This window comes from Lissotriton helveticus, chromosome 2_1 (genome assembly GCF_964261635.1).
Source record: "Lissotriton helveticus chromosome 2_1, aLisHel1.1, whole genome shotgun sequence".
In the NCBI taxonomy this organism is placed as follows: domain Eukaryota; kingdom Metazoa; phylum Chordata; class Amphibia; order Caudata; family Salamandridae; genus Lissotriton; species Lissotriton helveticus.
This window is the reverse complement of record NC_136059.1, coordinates 936,109,791-936,128,431: the sequence shown is the minus strand read 5'-3', so window position 1 is coordinate 936,128,431 and position 18,641 is coordinate 936,109,791.

Genomic DNA, 18,641 nt, shown 5'->3' with positions numbered 1-18,641 from the left:
CGTAGGAGATCTACTTGGAATGGTTTTTCACCTAAATAAAAAGTGTTCCAAATGGATATGAACAGCCATCTTCAAATATATGTGTGTTTCCTGCTTATTAATTTAAATAAATAATGAATAGATACCAGTATTTGTAAAGCACAAACAATTACCAGAGGGTGTCAAGGCGCTGGTGGCTGTCTGGGAGATTTAGCGAGCTATTGCCCAGAGGCACATGGTGCTGGGCTAACCTGCAGCCAGCGTTCGAACCCGTAAGCCCCAGTGTACCAGTCAGCCACCCTGGCTACTGTGCCACACCTCTTCCCAATGCTAATTTACAAAGCCAGCATGGGTACTGACCATTTTTGAGCAGCAGATTATTAAATGAATTATGCATGGTATGCCGTTTAAATTCATTGAAGCAATTGGCCTGGTAGCAGTGTACAATTAATAAAGAACAGGAATAAGGGCCAGGGAACCATCAGATGGGCAGAATGCAAGGCAGGAAGAGAGACAGCAGAGGCAAGAAAGGCAGAGAGCGCATGGCAAGCTCTCAGGAGAGTCAGCATACAAAATAGTCCTTCGTACACTTCATTGCAAGAAGACTACACAAAGCATTTTTATTTTTTATTTTAAAAGATTTTATTAGGAATTTTTTTATGTACAGTACAGCTATACAATACAGATATAGTGAAGGCAGTACTGGTGTCATAGTACGCCGGTGGGGTTACAATAGGCCTATCATTGACATAATGGTGGTATGTACATAAGTCGCTAGGCAATCACGGTCTTGGCGTATGCTGTCAAAGGCGGAACTGAGCATTGCCCTCGAGGAAAGGAAACAAAAGTGGGAGAGGAGAAAAGGGAAAGAGGAGGACAGGGTGAGTCGCTTGGTAGTTAGCTGCCCAAACTGCACGAGTTTGCTGTGTGAGGAGGATGGCTGTGAGGGTACCGAGCCCAGGTGGCCTGCCTAAGGGGGTTTCCTTCTGCTTTTCCTTCAACGGCGTAGGTAGGTGGGGGCGGTCCGTCCCAGGCGGCACTATTTTGGGGACGAGGTCTGTCTAGCCCTGGACTGTGTCATGTATGTGCATGTAACTTGCATGATCGAGGTAACTATTAGCGACGATACTACGTGTCCCTCGGACCTCTTTCAGGTGCTCGCCGTCCTTTTTCCCCAGCACCCCCGAGGGGGGGGGGGGCGGCAATATGAAGGAGAGCCCCGGGCGCCACAAGCTCTAGCTACGCCCCTGATAGGGAGTGGAGAGTGCATAGGGAGTGGAGAGTGCATAGGGAGTGGAGAGTGCATAGGGAGGGCGTAGTGCATAGGGAGTGCATAGGGAGTGCAGAGTGCATAGGGAGTGCAGAGTGCAGAGGGAGTGCAGAGTGCAGAGGGAGTGCAGAGTGCAGAGGGAGTGCAGAGTGCATAGGGAATGCAGAGTGCAGAGTGTGTAGGGAGTGCTAGAGAGTGCAGAGTGAGTAGGGAGTGCTAGGGAGTGCTAGAGAGTGCAGAGTGAGTAGGGAGTGCTAGAGACTGCAGAGTGAGTAGGGAGTGCTAGGGAGTGCTAGAGAGTGCAGATTGAGTAGGGAGTGCTAGGGAGTGCTAGAGAGTGCAGAGTGATTAGGGAGTTCTAGGGAGTGCTAGAGAGTGCAGAGTGATTGCAGAGATAAAGCTAATGGCAATGTAAATGACAATGCCATTTATTTATCTGTTTTCAAAACCAACACAAATACAAATTTTGTCATTTACAATGCCAATAACTCTAACTTTTCCAAAGGCGAAACCATTGCATTGTAAATGCTTGTTACTTATTCCCGATTGGCTTGGATAGTACTGAACCAATTCAAAGCCTTTTCACAAGAAAGAAAAGATAAATTCGTTTTATCATTTTCCAATTTGGCTTGCGTAGCACTATGTTTAAAGACTTTGCTGCAGCGTGATTTTAGAGGCTTTGTCACTTTTCCCTTAGAGTAAATTGCGATTTACTTAAAATACTGCGAGAAAAATTAGCAGATTTACAGCCTGATTCATCATTCTCCCGTTTTGCGAGCCACTAATAGCGATTCATAAGGAATCGCTATTAAGGACTTGCAAAACGGGATTCATGTAGGAATTGCTAAATAAATAGCGATTCCTACACATTCCTTATTTGCGATTAGCAATTAGCTAATCGCAAATAAGATAGCGATTTAAAGGGTGCCAGGGGTGTCCAAAGGACACCCTGTAGCACCCCTTAAATGCAAATTGAAACAGGTGTTGCGCACACACATGTCCAAAGGACATGTGTGTGTGCAACATGCAACTTAGAAAAATGCTTTTAAAAGCATTTTTCTATGTTTTCGCTATTTACCACGAGGTTTGACCTCGCGGTAAATAGCGGGCCGAAATTGCGAATTCACAATTTTTAAATGGATGATGAATTGCATTTAAGGAATCTCAAATAGAGATTCCTTAAATGTAATTCCTCGCAAAATAGCGAAATCACTATTACCGATTTTTGCATTTGGGATGATGAATCCCAAATGCAAAAATAGCGCTCGCAAAGGGCCAGATTCTCAGAATCTGGCCCTTTGCGAGCCGATTTCGGCTTCATGAATCAGGCTGTTAGTCTGTCTCGCGAGAAGGAGACCTCTTCCTAAACTTTATTTACTCAGAGGTGCCCTCTCTGTCCGCTGATAGCTTTGCTCGCCTGCCTAATAACTTTCAACATAGAAATTACATTTGTCAACCAATAATATCATGTCTTTACCAGAAATGAAGGAAACAAAGTGAAGTTAATGTATCTGACTGAAGAGGGAAAAGCTGGGCCGGAGTCTGTCGTGTCCCCTGACATGGAGTCACACTGTACCCTTACATGCTCAGTCATGATCCTTCTACCTTAACATTTAGCTTTCTAATTACTACTTTACCAGCATAAAAGGGTCGATAATTCTAATCATGACAACACTTGTTTGAGATTAAAGGTTTATCAGAAGGATAACTAAATGAGAACATTATTGAATGCAGAGCCTGTGCACTTGTGTACTTGTGTACAGAACTCCCCCTTCCCTCCTCGGTAAATATGCCTTTCATTCTCTGTCGTCTCGATTTAAGGCGTCTGTCGTGGGGCTCTCTGGTGGAGACAAATGCGACCTGGGCACGTGAGATTCCTCAACTACGTCAGAAGAAATGTTAATTAGCTCTCGCGCCAGCAGCTGTGCGTGTTCTACCTTCAGTCTGTAATAGCACACCTTGGGTTGGGACATTGAAGGCTCTGGCACATGGATATCCAATGAGTGTCACTAAAACACTGGAAATGCCCTGTTAATTGTAATAACGTGTTTTACAAAGGAGCACAAAGTGCGGATTATTTATTATCTTGGCCCTTGATATATGGCACCCACGTCATCCATTCAGCAGCTTATTCCGTAGCTAATTGCTCTAATTTAACTTAATAATAACAATAATACCAACAACAACAATAATAATAATAATAATAATAATAATAATAATAATAATAATAATACATCTGTTGGAGTCAGGGTCGCCTGCAGGTGTTCCAGCAAGAAGGAAAATGTGATTCACTGGTGGATCTGGTGGGGCGTTTCTGTTACAATGTAATCTCTGTCTCTACATCTATGAAAAATTAGAGAATAAAAGGCATTTCTCCATATAGCCACTATTACAATAGCATGCATTACAATTGTTCATTTATTTTTATTTTATTTTAGGAGTTTTGTATTGCGCTGGCCAGACCCGAGGGTATTGCGCTTCACAACTGATATTTTTGAGCAGAGGTCACATACAGAGAGACAAGAAAGGCAAAGGTATACGTAAAAGTTCGACGGACTCCTTGAGTTTTGCTTCCTTGAGTTCCTGAGATAGCGTTGATGAGTGCACAATGTCCGGGGTTCAACCTCTTTCCATGGGGAGGGAACGAGGTGTGGGTAGGGGAGTGGGGATGAGGTAGGTCGAGGGGGAACATTGTCAAGGGGTTTTAAAGTGCAGTAAGAGGTAGGATTGTGGTGGAACATTGTCAGGTGCCAGCGGACTTCCGTTTGTGCGTTTCATCGGCGATTCTCGTTTCGGGAAGGCACGGTTGAGGAGACTTTTGAATCTTATAAAGGAAGGGATAGTCCTGATATTGAGTGGGATGGAGTTCCAGATTTTGGGTGCGTTTCCAGAGAAGGATCGTGCAGCGGATTTTTGTTTGTGTGTTTTCATCGGGATGAGTAGGAGGGTGTCGGAACTCCTGAGGTTTCTTGTCTGGCCAGCTTTCTTGAGTTTGGAGGCCAGGTATTCCAGTTTCCCTGTGTGCAGGGCTTTGTGCGGTAAACGGTCTAAATATCGATTCCAAAATATCGAGTAACCTAAATATCGAGTCCAAAATATAGAATGGACAATATATCGACTGGACAGATTATAGACATCCAAAATATCGTTTTGAAGGTAAGTACTGTAATATCGAATTAAAAAATATAGACAGTCAAAATATCGAAGTACATAATATAGGTTATTAAAAATATCGACTTTTTAATAATATCGATTTTTTTAAAGTGTTTTGTATGTTAGTATATGTGTGAAAAGTATATATTTATTTGTAATTTATTGTAAGTAATTAATTTTATGTTATTTAATTTTTGCGTAATTTAATTCTGTAGCGGGTTGTGGGTTTATAGGGGAATAGGGTGGGAAGTAATTTAATTATAATTAATTAAATATGTTAATTAATTAATTGGTATTTATTTTGACTACATTGTTAATTAATTTTAATTGATAATTAATTAATTGTTAATTGGTATTTAATTTTTATTAATTGATTAATTGATAATTATGTGAATAATATTATTTTATTTTCTGTAGCGGGTTGTGGGTTTAAAGGGGAATAGGGTGGGAAGTAATTTATTTATAATTAATTAAATATGTTAATTAATTAATTGGTATTTATTTTAAATATATTGTCAATTAATTTTTAATTAGTAATTAATTAATTGTTAATTAATAATTATTTTTTATTAATTGATTAATTGATAATTATGTGAATAATATTATTTCATTTTTAGTAGTGGGTTGTGGGTTTATAGGGGAATAGGGTGGGAAGTAATTTAATCATAATTAATTAAACATGTTAATTAATTAATTGGTATTTATTTTTAATACTTTGTCAATTAATTTTTAATTTGTAATTAATTAATTGTTAATTGATTATTAACTTTTATTAATTGAAAATTATGTGGATAATATTATTTTATTTTTAGTAGCGGGTTGTGGGTTTATAGGAGAACAGGGTGGGAAGTAATTTAATTATCATTATTTAAACATGTTAATTAATTAATTGGTATTTATTTTGAATACATTGTTAATTAATTTTAATTGGTAATTAATTAATTCTTAATTGTTAATTAAAATGTATTAATTGATTAATTTATAATTATGTGATTTACATTAATTTATTTTCACTAGAGTGGGGATAGTAAAATTTACCCCTATGCTATCCAACGATGTCCCTACTGTTGCACTCTCTGGAGTGGGAATAGTAATTTTTACCCCTACGCTATCCAACACCGTCCCTACTGTTGTACTCTCTGGAGTGGGAATAGTAATTTTTACCCCTACGCTATCAAACGCTTTCCCTCCTGTTGCACTCACTGGAGTGGGAATAGTAATTTTTACCCCTACGCTATCCAACGCCTTTCCTACTGTTGCACTCACTGGAGTGGGAATAGTAATTTTTACCCCTACGCTATCCAACGCTTTCCCTACTGTTGCACTCACTGGAGTGGGAATAGTAATTTTTACCCCTACGCTATCCAACACTATCCCTACTGTTGCACTCTCTGGAGTGGGAATAGTAATTTTTACCCCTACGCTATCCAACACTATCCATACTCTTGCACTCTCTGGAGTTGGAATAGTAATTTTTACCCCTACGCTATCCAACGCTTTCCCTACTGTTGCACTCACTGGAGTGGGAATAGTAATTTTTACCCCTACGCTATCCAACGCTTTCCCTACTGTTGAACTCACTCGAGTGGGAATAGTAATTTTTACCCCTACGCTATCCAACGCCTTCCCTACTGTTGCACTCTCTGGAGTGGGAATAGTAATTTTTACCCCTATGCTATCCAACGCTTTCCCTACTGTTGCACTCACTGGAGTGGGAATAGTAATTTTTACCCCTACGCTATCCAACGCTTTCCCTACTGTTGCACTCACTGGAGTGGGAATAGTAATTTTTACCCCTACGCTATCCAACGCTTTCCCTACTATTGCACTCTCTGGAGTGGGAATAGTAATTTTTACCCCTACGCTATCCAACGCTTTCCCTACTGTTGCACTCACTGGAGTGGGAATAGTAATTTTTACCCGTACGCTATCCAACGCTTTCCCTACTGTTGCACTCAGTGGAGTGGCAATAGTAATTTTTATCCCTACGCTATCCAACGCTTTCCCTACTGTTGCACTCTCTGGAGTTGGAATAGTAATTTTTACCCCTACGCTATCCAACGCTTTCCCTACTGTTGCACTTCCAGGAGTGGGAATAGTAATTTTTACCCCTACGCTATCCTACGGTAATAATATTGTGTATTTTTTATTAATATTATGTTTATATATATATATATATGTTTTAACAGATATGATTGTATTTTTTTTATAAGTTAAATTAATTATTTAATAATTTTAAGGTAATTTAAGTATTTTAAAGTATATTTTAGCTATTTATTTTTAATCATTTCTTAATTTTACATTATTTTGAACAAATTCGATATTTTTACAATGTATATATATATAAACGATATTTTGGACTCGATATTTTGGTACTTACCTGTTTGTAGATAGGAATTCGATATTTAGTCCGTCGATATTTTGGCGTCGATATTTTGGGTAGTCTATATTGTGTCCGCCGATATTTAGTCAGTGATCCCTTTGTGCGTGAGGCAGGCAGTTCTGAAGCTGGTACCCATTTCAACTGGGAGCCATTTTAGTTCTCTGAGGGCGGGAGGTAAGTGTTCGTAATTCTTAACCCCGGAGACCATTCTGGCAGCTGCATTGAGGGTTGTTTTGAGTGGCGCTAGGTGGGATTGAGCTGTACCGGTGAGGCCTGCGTTCCCGTAGTTGAGTCTAGATAGCACTAGTGATTGCGTGGCTTGTTTGAGGTCCTTGGGCGGTATAAAGTGCTTATTTTGTTGAGAAGCATTAGATTGAGGAAGGCACTCTTTGCGGAGATCTTGATGTGATGTGGTCGGTCATGTTCAGTTTTGCATCGAGGGTGATTCCTAGAGATTTTACTGAGTTAACTAGGGTGAGATTGCTGTTGAGAGCATCGATTGATTTCAGCCATTCAACGATTTGGGGATTCTCTTCTTTGTTGGAGATAAGGAGGATTTCGGTTTTGTCTTGATTGAGTTTGAGGTGGTTTGTTGCTAGCCACTGTTGAACTTCTTTGAGAGTGTTGTTGAGTCTTTGAATGTCATTGATGGAGGAGGTTTCCAAGTAGATCTGGGTGTCGTCTTCGTATAAATGGAAAGGGATGTTGGCCTGGGGTGGTAAAACATTGTTGTCGCTTTTAGCACTGGGTGGCTAGCACGTTAGCCAATCCTATTTTTAAAGATTTTGCTGTAAAACCACAAAAATGCTTTTTTCACATTTCAAATCTCGTGATTAGAGATGTTGCCAGAAAACACAGATTGGAAAGGCTCAGTTTTAGGCTATCACTGTAAATGCATTCTCTGAGAAGGAGTTGATTTCTATCTAACAACAGGAAGCTACCCAGAATTCCCTAGCCTATTGTTTGCATAATACAAGAGGCACTCTAAGCTTGCAACCTTGTAGTTTCAAATAACATTGGATGTCACCTCGAGTCTATAAACTTTTGTTTCTTTAATGAGCTCTAAGGGGGGGTAGACACTTTTCACATGCTGTTTTTGGGTTTCGCCTGCCGAAGGCTGCGCTCTGCGCAGCTTTTCGGCGCAGGCGAAATCCATTGACTCTAATAAGGACTTCAGGAACGTCCCCCGGCTCCCATTGGCTAGCTCCATAAATGGAGGCTAGCCATTGGGAGCCGGATCTGTCCGTCAAGGCCGGACCAGATTCGGGGGCGTTCCCTCGATTTTTTCGCTCTCCACCCACTTCGGATCGTCATTGCGGCGGTGGGTGTGTGTTATTTTTTTTTTTCGAGTCACCATTTTTTCTTCATTTTACATTCGTCTGTTGTTGGAGTTAGTTCAAGATTCGAGTTCCCACGAAGCGATCAGGGATCAGGTAAGGAGTATTTTGTTTATAAATGTGTTTTCACTTTGTAAGTTTAGGTATTTTGTTCTGTGCCGGTTCCCGCCCCCCCCAACCCGCTGTCCTGTGCCCGTTCCCGCCCCCCTCCCGCTGTCCTTGTGTCCGTTCCGCCCCCCTCCCCGTGTGCCCGTTCCCGCCCCCCCTCCCCTTTCACTCTCCGTTGCTTGTTGTATTTATTGTGCATATTACCCCCATTTGCATACCACTTATGCTGTCATGTTCAGCTTGTCTATCACATTCCACCCGGGACGGAAGTCCGTCACCGCTGTCGATGACCCTGATCACAACACGCCTCTATTAACACACTTCTGTGTGCTAAGTAAACATTTTGAGCCTCGTTGCGGTCTCCACGCAACCGATTTTGCGGTTTTCGGGTAAGATTTGCCATTGTCAACCATGTACACTTTTACCGTTTCGTTACGCTTTTGGGAATGCATGCGGCACCATTAGATATTACCAGCACACAGCAGTTTCACCAGCCGTGCATGAACACCACTCTGTTTCGAGTGTCTTGTCTAAACGGCCGCCTCAACTAACTATATACGGCTCATTCGCGTTCCCACCACTTTTGTTTGGTTCTATCAACTTCACCATCCGAGTATGCACGTAAATCCGCTCTGAGAGTTTTTTGGGATAGTCGTTTTAATGGATTATACACAGCTCATTCACACTCCCATAATTTTTGTTTGGTCCTTGGTCTGTACCCTTATACCTCATCTTTTTTTTTTTCACTCGGTCACCGTCACTTATCAGTCATGGCAATTCACTCTTAATGCACCAGTTATTTTATACACATTCCCCAATGTTCATTTTCTAATGACTCTTTCTGTATATGTTTTTGGAGGCTGAGTTCCCATCCTGAATGGTGTGTGTGTGTGTGTGACTGCTCCAGTGTGTGTGTGTGTGTGACTGCTCCAGTGTGTGTGTGTATGTGACTGATCCCGAGTGTGTGTGTGTGTGTGTGACTGCTCCAGTGTGTGTATGTGACTGCTCCAGTGTGTGTATGTGACTGCTCCAGAGTGTGTGTGTGTGACTGCTCCAGTGTGTGTGTGTGTGTGTGTGACTGCTCCAGTGTGTGTATGTGACTGCTCCAGAATGTGTGCGTGTGTGACTGCTCCAGTGTGTGCGTGCATGTGACTGCTCCAGTGTGTGCGTGCATGTGACTGCTCCAGAGTGTGTGTGTGTGTGTGTGTGTGACTGCTCCTGTGTGTGTGTGTGTGTGTCTGCTCCTGGGTGTATGTGTGTGTGACTGCTCCTGGGTGTGTGTGTGACTGCTCCTGAGTGTGTGTGTGTATGTGACTGCTCCAGAGTGTGTGTGTGTGTGTGTGTGTGTGTGTGTGTGTGTGACTGCTCCAGAGTGTGTGTGTGTATGTGACTGCTCCAGAGTGTGTGTGTGTGTATGTGACTGCTCCAGAGTGTGTGTGTGTGTATGTGACTGCTCCAGAGTGTGTGTGTGTATGTGACTGCTCCAGAGTGTGTGTGTGTGTGTATGTGACTGCTCCAGAGTGTGTGTGTGTGTATGTGACTGCTCCAGAGTGTGGTGTGTGTGTGTGTGTCTGCTCCAGTGTGTGTGTGTGTGTGTGTGTGTGTGTGTCTGCTCCAGTGTGTGTGTGTGTGTGTGACTGCTCCAGTGGGTGTGTGTATGTGACTGCTCTGGTTGTGTGTGTGTGGGGGGCTCTGGGTGTGTGTGTGTGGCTCTGGGTGTGGCTGGCTCTGGGTGTGTGTGGCTGTCTCTGGTTTGTTTTCAGACTTTGACCCAGAGCAAGAGAGAGGAAACACATGCAAGGGGAAGGGAGGAGAAAGAGAAATACGGACAATGACAAAGGGACAAAGCAGTGATGATAAGAACCTGAAAGCGTGAGATAACGAGGCAGAGTTTCTGGTGGTGGATTAGAGATGCATGAGGTGGAATCAAAACTATGGAGCCTTGGTACTCGCCACCCTCAATATTCATTAGCTCTGGCCGCAGAGTTATGAGCAGAAATGTGGAGCTTGGCTCTTAATTCCTTTACAAATAAAGTACTGACCACAGCAGACTTTCAGAAAGTTTTCCTTGAGCACATTCTGTATCCTCTATCTGCTTTGCTTTTGACTAGGCACTGTGTGTGTGTTTTTGTTAAGGATCTAACTAGTAGTAATGCACATACTTAGGTTTTAAGGTTCCAAGTGGGTTGATAGTTTGTTTTAGTTGATGGGCACCTAATTTGACAGCCACCACCACTGCTATCCCAAAACATCTATTCCTGTTCAGCTACAATGGCCCCGAGGTCAGCCGCCACCCTCCCAGGGGAAGACTTCTCCTTCGTCAGTCGTACTGTGAAGTTCCTGCTCTTCTTCTTCAATATGCTCTTCTGGGTAAGTGCTATTCATGCTATTAGTCCTGTTATTTGAACAGAGTGTGTATGACATTATGAAATGTCATAGGAAGCAGCCCTTGCTTGTCTTTTCTATACTATATCCATTCAGTCATATGTGAATTTGAAGTGTGTTGTAGTTTGTGAAGTAACATTGATCACGGGGTACAGTAATACTGGACTCAATTGCAGACTAAGTTCATGGCATATTTATTATGTAAACATAGTGCATGTTTTATATTGGTGAAATAATGTATGGTAAACATATTGGTTTCAACTGACGTTAAACAAATTTGGGATAAATGCTTAGATAGGGGACCTCCGCAACTACCTGGGACAGTATACACGTGAGATCTGTATTTCCTGAGTGAGCGATATGTTGGAGGAAGCATTTCAGTGTTAGACGGGTGTAGGGGGAAGTCTCTAACGGAGGGCGAGTGACAGGGTAAAACCTGTTCGGAAGGGCAGTAAGATATACAAATGGTTGTTTCTGTTTGAGGGCAGAGGAAGGGGGGACCCGAGGGCTCTGGAGTGGAGCAGTGCCTGCTTAACGCATGGGCACGCTGGTCAGTTGCCATGGGGCCCACCGGAAGTGTTGCACAACAGCACTCCGGGCGGAGGCTTATTTGAGGCAGATGCTGTGTGTGAGGAACTGCGACATCTTTACTGCATAAAAGCTGCGGCAACTTTTATGTGCTTCTTCGTGGTTATTAGGGAAGGTATTCCTTGTACACAGAGCCACTGCTTAGGAACCCCCTGCTGTTTATCAATCTATTCTTTATGTAGCGCCTCCTAGCTCTGTTCGGCGGTTTGTAAGCGCTGTGTAGCCCAGATCCGCCCGGGGAGGCTGTGCACATGCTGTGTGAGCACTCGCAATGATACTTTCTTTACATTTTCCTCTTAAGTATGATAGAGTTTGTTTTGCTCATTTGTGTGCTTCTATGCATGTTCCACTAGCGTGTTGTGCATTGGGCTTGCGTGCGAAGCACCATATCAGTCATTCATTCCAGCGCCTAGATGTCTTTTTTTTAATTACTGCGCTAGGTAAATGTTTTTTTTCTTAAAAATTAATTTACATTGACTGGCGTGTCAGGACAGCGTGTAATGTTTGTGAGCGCTCTTGGCGAGTGAGGTGATCTGTGCGCTCCAAAGGTGGGAGAGATGGTGATGGGAGCGCCTCCTCTTCGCTTGGTGTCAGGGTGAAGTTTGCTCTGGGTGTGGCATAGACGGACGAGGACAGTCTCGGGGGTGTTTCTCTGAGCGTGGGTAGGATGTTAAGGACAGGGGGATACTCTGGAGGACCTCGGATAATCGCAGTTTGGTTTCTTCTGTGCTGCAGTTCTGCAGAAATGTTGTATTTGCTGGGGTTGGTGCTGTGTAGGAGATATGTGTGAACTCACAGAGTGGGTGAGATGCCCAAGGGAGTACTTTTGTTTTTTGTCCATATCTGAGCGAGAAACGCGAGTTCTTGGGGAGTGGAGAGTGGAGAGTGCAGAGGGAGTGGAGAGTGGAGAGTGCAGAGGGAGTGGAGAGTGGAGAGTGCAGAGGGAGTGGAGAGTGCATAGGGAGTGGAGAGTGGAGAGTGGAGAGTGCAGAGTGGAGAGTGCATAGGGAGTGCAGAGTGGAGAGTGCATAGGGAGCGCAGAGTGGGGAGTGCATAGGGAGCGCAGAGTGGGGAGTGCATAGGGAGCGCAGAGTGGAGAGTGCATAGGGAGTGGAGAGTGCATAGGGAGTGGAGAGTGCATAGGGAGTGGAGAGTGCATAGGGAGTGGAGAGTGCATAGGGAGTGGAGAGTGCATAGGGAGGGCGTAGTGCATAGGGAGTGCATAGGGAGTGCATAGGGAGTGCAGAGTGCATAGGGAGTGCAGAGTGCAGAGGGAGTGCAGAGTGCAGAGGGAGTGCAGAGTGCAGAGGGAGTGCAGAGTGCATAGGGAATGCAGAGTGCAGAGTGAGTAGGGAGTGCTAGAGAGTGCAGAGTGAGTAGGGAGTGCTAGGGAGTGCTAGAGAGTGCAGAGTGAGTAGGGAGTGCTAGAGAGTGCTAGAGAGTGCAGAGTGAGTAGGGAGTGCTAGGGAGTGCTAGAGAGTGCAGATTGAGTAGGGAGTGCTAGGGAGTGCTAGAGAGTGCAGAGTGATTAGGGAGTTCTAGGGAGTGCTAGAGAGTGCAGAGTGGTTGCAGAGATTAAGCTAATGGCAATGTAAATGACAATGCCATTTATTTATCTGTTTTCAAAACCAACACAAATACAAATTTTGTCATTTACAATGCCAATAACTCTAACTTTTCCAAAGGCGAAACCATTGCATTGTAAATGCTTGTTACTTATTCCCGATTGGCTTGGATAGTACTGAACCAATTCAAGGCCTTTTCACAAGAAAGAAAAGATAAATTAGTTTTATCATTTTTCAATTTGGCTTACGTAGCACTATGTTTAAAGACTTTGCTGCAGCGTGATTTTAGAGGCTTTGTCACTTTTCCCTTAGAGTAAATTGCGATTTACTTAAAATACTGCGAGAAAAATTAGCAGATTTACAGCCTGATTCATCATTCTCCCGTTTTGCGAGCCCCTAATAGCGATTCATAAGGAATCGCTATTAAGGACTTGCAAAACGGGATTCATGTAGGAATTGCTAAATAAATAGCGATTCCTACACATTCCTTATTTGCGATTAGCAATTAGCTAATCGCAAATAAGATAGCGATTTAAAGGGTGCCAGGGGTGTCCAAAGGACACCCTGTAGCACCCCTTAAATGCAAATTGAAACAGGTGTTGCGCACACACATGTCCAAAGGACATGTGTGTGTGCAACATGCAACTTAGAAAAATGCTTTTAAAAGCATTTTTCTATGTTTTCGCTATTTACCACGAGGTTTGACCTCGCGGTAAATAGCGGGCCGAAATTGCGAATTCGCAATTTTTAAATGGATGATGAATTGCATTTAAGGAATCTCAAATAGAGATTCCTTAAATGTAATTCCTCGCAAAATAGCGAAATCACTATTACCGATTTTTGCATTTGGGATGATGAATTCCAAATGCAAAAATAGCGCTCGCAAAGGGCCAGATTCTCAGAATCTGGCCCTTTGCGAGCCGATTTCGGCTTCATGAATCAGGCTGTTAGTTTGTCTCGCGAGAAGGAGACCTCTTCCTAAACTTTATTTACTCAGAGGTGCCCTCTCTGTCCGCTGATAGCTTTGCTCGCCTACCTAATCTTCAACATAGAAATTACATTTGTCAACCAATAATATCATGTCTTTACCAGAAATGAAGGAAACAAAGTGAAGTTAATGTATCTGACTGAAGAGGGAAAAGCTGGGCCGGAGTCTGTCGTGTCCCCTGACATGGAGTCACACTGTACCCTTACATGCTCAGTCATGATCCTTCTACCTTAACATTTAGCTTTCTAATTACTACTTTACCAGCATAAAAGGGTCGATAATTCTAATCATGACAACACTTGTTTGAGATTAAAGGTTTATCAGAAGGATAACTAAATGAGAACATTATTGAATGCAGAGCCTGTGCACTTGTGTACTTGTGTACAGAACTCCCCCTTCCCTCCTCGGTAAATATGCCTTTCATTCTCTGTCGTCTCGATTTAAGGCGTCTGTCGTGGGGCTCTCTGGTGGAGACAAATGCGACCTGGGCACGTGAGATTCCTCAACTACGTCAGAAGAAATGTTAATTAGCTCTCGCGCCAGCAGCTGTGCGTGTTCTACCTTCAGTCTGTAATAGCACACTTGGGTTGGGACATTGAAGGCTCTGGCACATGGATATCCAATGAGTGTCACTAAAACACTGGAAATGCCCTGTTAATTGTAATAACGTGTTTTACAAAGGAGCACAAAGTGCGGATTATTTATTATCTTGGCCCTTGATATATGGCACCCACGTCATCCATTCAGCAGCTTATTCCGTAGCTAATTGCTCTAATTTAACGTAATAATAACAATAATAACAATAATAATAATAATAATAATAATAATAATAATAATAATAATAATAATAATAATAATAATAATAATAATAATAAACATCTGTTGGAGTCAGGGTCGCCTGCAGGTGTTCCAGCAAGAAGGAAAATGTGATTCACTGGTGGATCTGGTGGGGCGTTTCTGTTACAATGTAATCTCTGTCTCTACATCTATGAAAAATTAGAGAATAAAAGGCATTTCTCCATATAGCCACTATTACAATAGCATGCATTACAATTGTTCATTTATTTTTATTTTATTTTAGGAGTTTTGTATTGCGCTGGCCAGACCCGAGGGTATTGCGCTTCACAACAGATATTTTTGAGCAGAGGTCACATACAGAGAGACAAGAAAGGCAAAGGTATACGTAAAAGTTCGACGGACTCCTTGAGTTTTGCTTCCTTGAGTTCCTGAGATAGCGTTGATGAGTGCACAATGTCCGGGGTTCAACCTCTTTCCATGGGGAGGGAACGAGGTGTGGGTAGGGGAGTGGGGATGAGGTAGGTCGAGGGGGAACATTGTCAAGGGGTTTTAAAGTGCAGTAAGAGGTAGGATTGTGGTGGAACATTGTCAGGTGCCAGCGGACTTCCGTTTGTGCGTTTCATCGGCGATTCTCGTTTCGGGAAGGCACGGTTGAGGAGACTTTTGAATCTTATAAAGGAAGGGATAGTCCTGATATTGAGTGGGATGGAGTTCCAGATTTTGGGTGCGTTTCCAGAGAAGGATCGTGCAGCGGATTTTTGTTTGTGTGTTTTCATCGGGATGAGTAGGAGGGTGTCGGAACTCCTGAGGTTTCTTGTCTGGCCAGCTTTCTTGAGTTTGGAGGCCAGGTATTCCAGTTTCCCTGTGTGCAGGGCTTTGTGCGGTAAACGGTCTAAATATCGATTCCAAAATATCGAGTAACCTAAATATCGAGTCCAAAATATAGAATGGACAATATATCGACTGGACAGATTATAGACATCCAAAATATCGTTTTGAAGGTAAGTACTGTAATATCGAATTAAAAAATATAGACAGTCAAAATATCGAAGTACATAATATAGGTTATTAAAAATATCGACTTTTTAATAATATCGATTTTTTTAAAGTGTTTTGTATGTTAGTATATGTGTGAAAAGTATATATTTATTTGTAATTTATTGTAAGTAATTAATTTTATGTTATTTAATTTTTGCGTAATTTAATTCTGTAGCGGGTTGTGGGTTTATAGGGGAATAGGGTGGAAAGTAATTTAATTACAATTAATTAAATATGTTAATTAATTAATTGGTATTTATTTTGACTACATTGTTAATTAATTTTAATTGATAATTAATTAATTGTTAATTGGTAATTCATTTTTATTAATTGATTAATTGATAATTATGTGAATAATATTATTTTATTTTCTGTAGCGGGTTGTGGGTTTAAAGGGGAATAGGGTGGGAAGTAATTTAATTATAATTAATTAAATATGTTAATTAATTAATTGGTATTTATTTTAAATATATTGTCAATTAATTTTTAATTAGTAATTAATTAATTGTTAATTAATAATTATTTTTTATTAATTGATAATTATGTGAATAATATTATTTTATTTTTAGTAGTGGGTTGTGGGTTTATAGGGGAATAGGGTGGGAAGTAATTTAATCATAATTAATTAAACATGTTAATTAATTAATTGGTATTTATTTTTAATACTTTGTCAATTAATTTTTAATTTGTAATTAATTAATTGTTAATTGATTATTAACTTTTATTAATTGAAAATTATGTGGATAATATTATTTTATTTTTAGTAGCGGGTTGTGGGTTTATAGGAGAACAGGGTGGGAAGTAATTTAATTATAATTATTTAAACATGTTAATTAATTAATTGGTATTTATTTTGAATACATTGTTAATTAATTTTAATTGGTAATTAATTAATTCTTAATTGTTAATTAAAATGTATTAATTCATTAATTTATAATTATGTGATTTACATTAATTTATTTTCACTAGAGTGGGGATAGTAAAATTTACCCCTATGCTATCCAACGATTTCCCTACTGTTGCTCTCTCTGGAGTGGGAATAGTAATTTTTACCCCTACGCTATCCAACACCGTCCCTACTGTTGTACTCTCTGGAGTGGGAATAGTAATTTTTACCCCTACGCTATCAAACGCTTTACCTCCTGTTGCACTCACTGGAGTGGGAATAGTAATTTTTACCCCTACGCTATCCAACGCCTTCCCTACTGTTGCACTCACTGGAGTGGGAATAGTAATTTTTACCCCTACGCTATCCAACGCTTTCCCTACTGTTGCACTCACTGGAGTGGGAATAGTAATTTTTACCCCTACGCTATCCAACACTATCCCTACTGTTGCACTCTCTGGAGTGGGAATAGTAATTTTTAACCCTACGCTATCCAACACTATCCATACTCTTGCACTCTCTGGAGTGGGAATAGTAATTTTTACCCCTACGCTATCCAACGCTTTCCCTACTGTTGCACTCACTGGAGTGGGAATAGTAATTTTTACCCCTACGCTATCCAACGCTTTCCCTACTGTTGAACTCACTCGAGTGGGAATAGTAATTTTTACCCCTACGCTATCCAACGCCTTCCCTACTGTTGCACTCTCTGGAATGGGAATAGTAATTTTTACCCCTATGCTATCCAACGCTTTCCCTACTGTTGCACTCACTGGAGTGGGAATAGTAATTTGTTACCCCTACGCTATCCAACGCTTTCCATACTGTTGCACTCACTGGAGTGGGAATAGTAATTTTTACCCCTACGCTATCCAACGCTTTCCCTACTATTGCACTCGTTGGAGTGGGAATAGTAATTTTTACCCCTACGCTATCCAACGCTTTCCCTACTGTTGCACTCACTGGAGTGGGAATAGTAATTTTTACCCGTACGCTATCCAACGATTTCCCTACTGTTGCACTGAGTGGAGTGGCAATAGTAAATTTTATCCCTACGCTATCCAACGCTTTCCCTACTGTTGCACTCTCTGGAGTTGGAATAGTAATTTTTACCCCTACGCTATCCAACGCTTTCCCTACTGTTGCACTTCCAGGAGTGGGAATAGTAATTTTTACCCCTACGCTATCCTACGGTAATAATATTGTGTATTTTTTATTAATATTATGTTTATATATATATATATGTTTTAACAGATATGATTGTATTTTTTTTATAAGTTAAATTAATTATTTAATAATTTTAAGGTAATTTAAGTATTTTAAAGTATATTTTAGCTATTTATTTTTAATAATTTCTTAATTTTACATTATTTTGAACAAATTCGATATTTTTACAATGTATATATATATAAACGATATTTTGGACTCGATATTTTGGTACTTACCTGTTTGTAGATAGGAATTCGATATTTAGTCCGTCGATATTTTGGCGTCGATATTTTGGGTAGTCTATATTGTGTCCGCCGATATTTAGTCAGTGATCCCTTTGTGCGTGAGGCAGGCAGTTCTGAAGCTGGTACCCATTTCAACTGGGAGCCATTTTAGTTCTCTGAGGGCGGGAGATAAGTGTTCGTAATTCTTAACCCCGGAGACCATTCTGGCAGCTGCATTGAGGGTTGTTTTGAGTGGCGCTAGGTGGGATTGAGCTGTACCGGTGAGGCCTGCGTTCCTGTAGTTGAGTCTAGATAGCACTAGTGATTGCGTGGCTTGTTTGAGGTCCTTGGGCGGTATAAAGGGCTTATTTTGTTGAGAAGCATTAGATTGAGGAAGGCACTCTTTGCGGAGATCTTGATGTGATGTGGTCGGTCATGTTCAGTTTTGCATCGAGGGTGATTCCTAGAGATTTTACTGAGTTAACTAGGGTGAGATTGCTGTTGAGAGCATCGATTGATTTCAGCCATTCAACGATTTGGGGATTCTCTTCTTTGTTGGAGATAAGGAGGATTTCGGTTTTGTCTTGATTGAGTTTGAGGTGGTTTGTTGCTAGCCACTGTTGAACTTCTTTGAGAGTGTTGTTGAGTCTTTGAATGTCATTGATGGAGGAGGTTTCCAAGTAGATCTGGGTGTCGTCTTCGTATAAATGGAAAGGGATGTTGGCTTCTT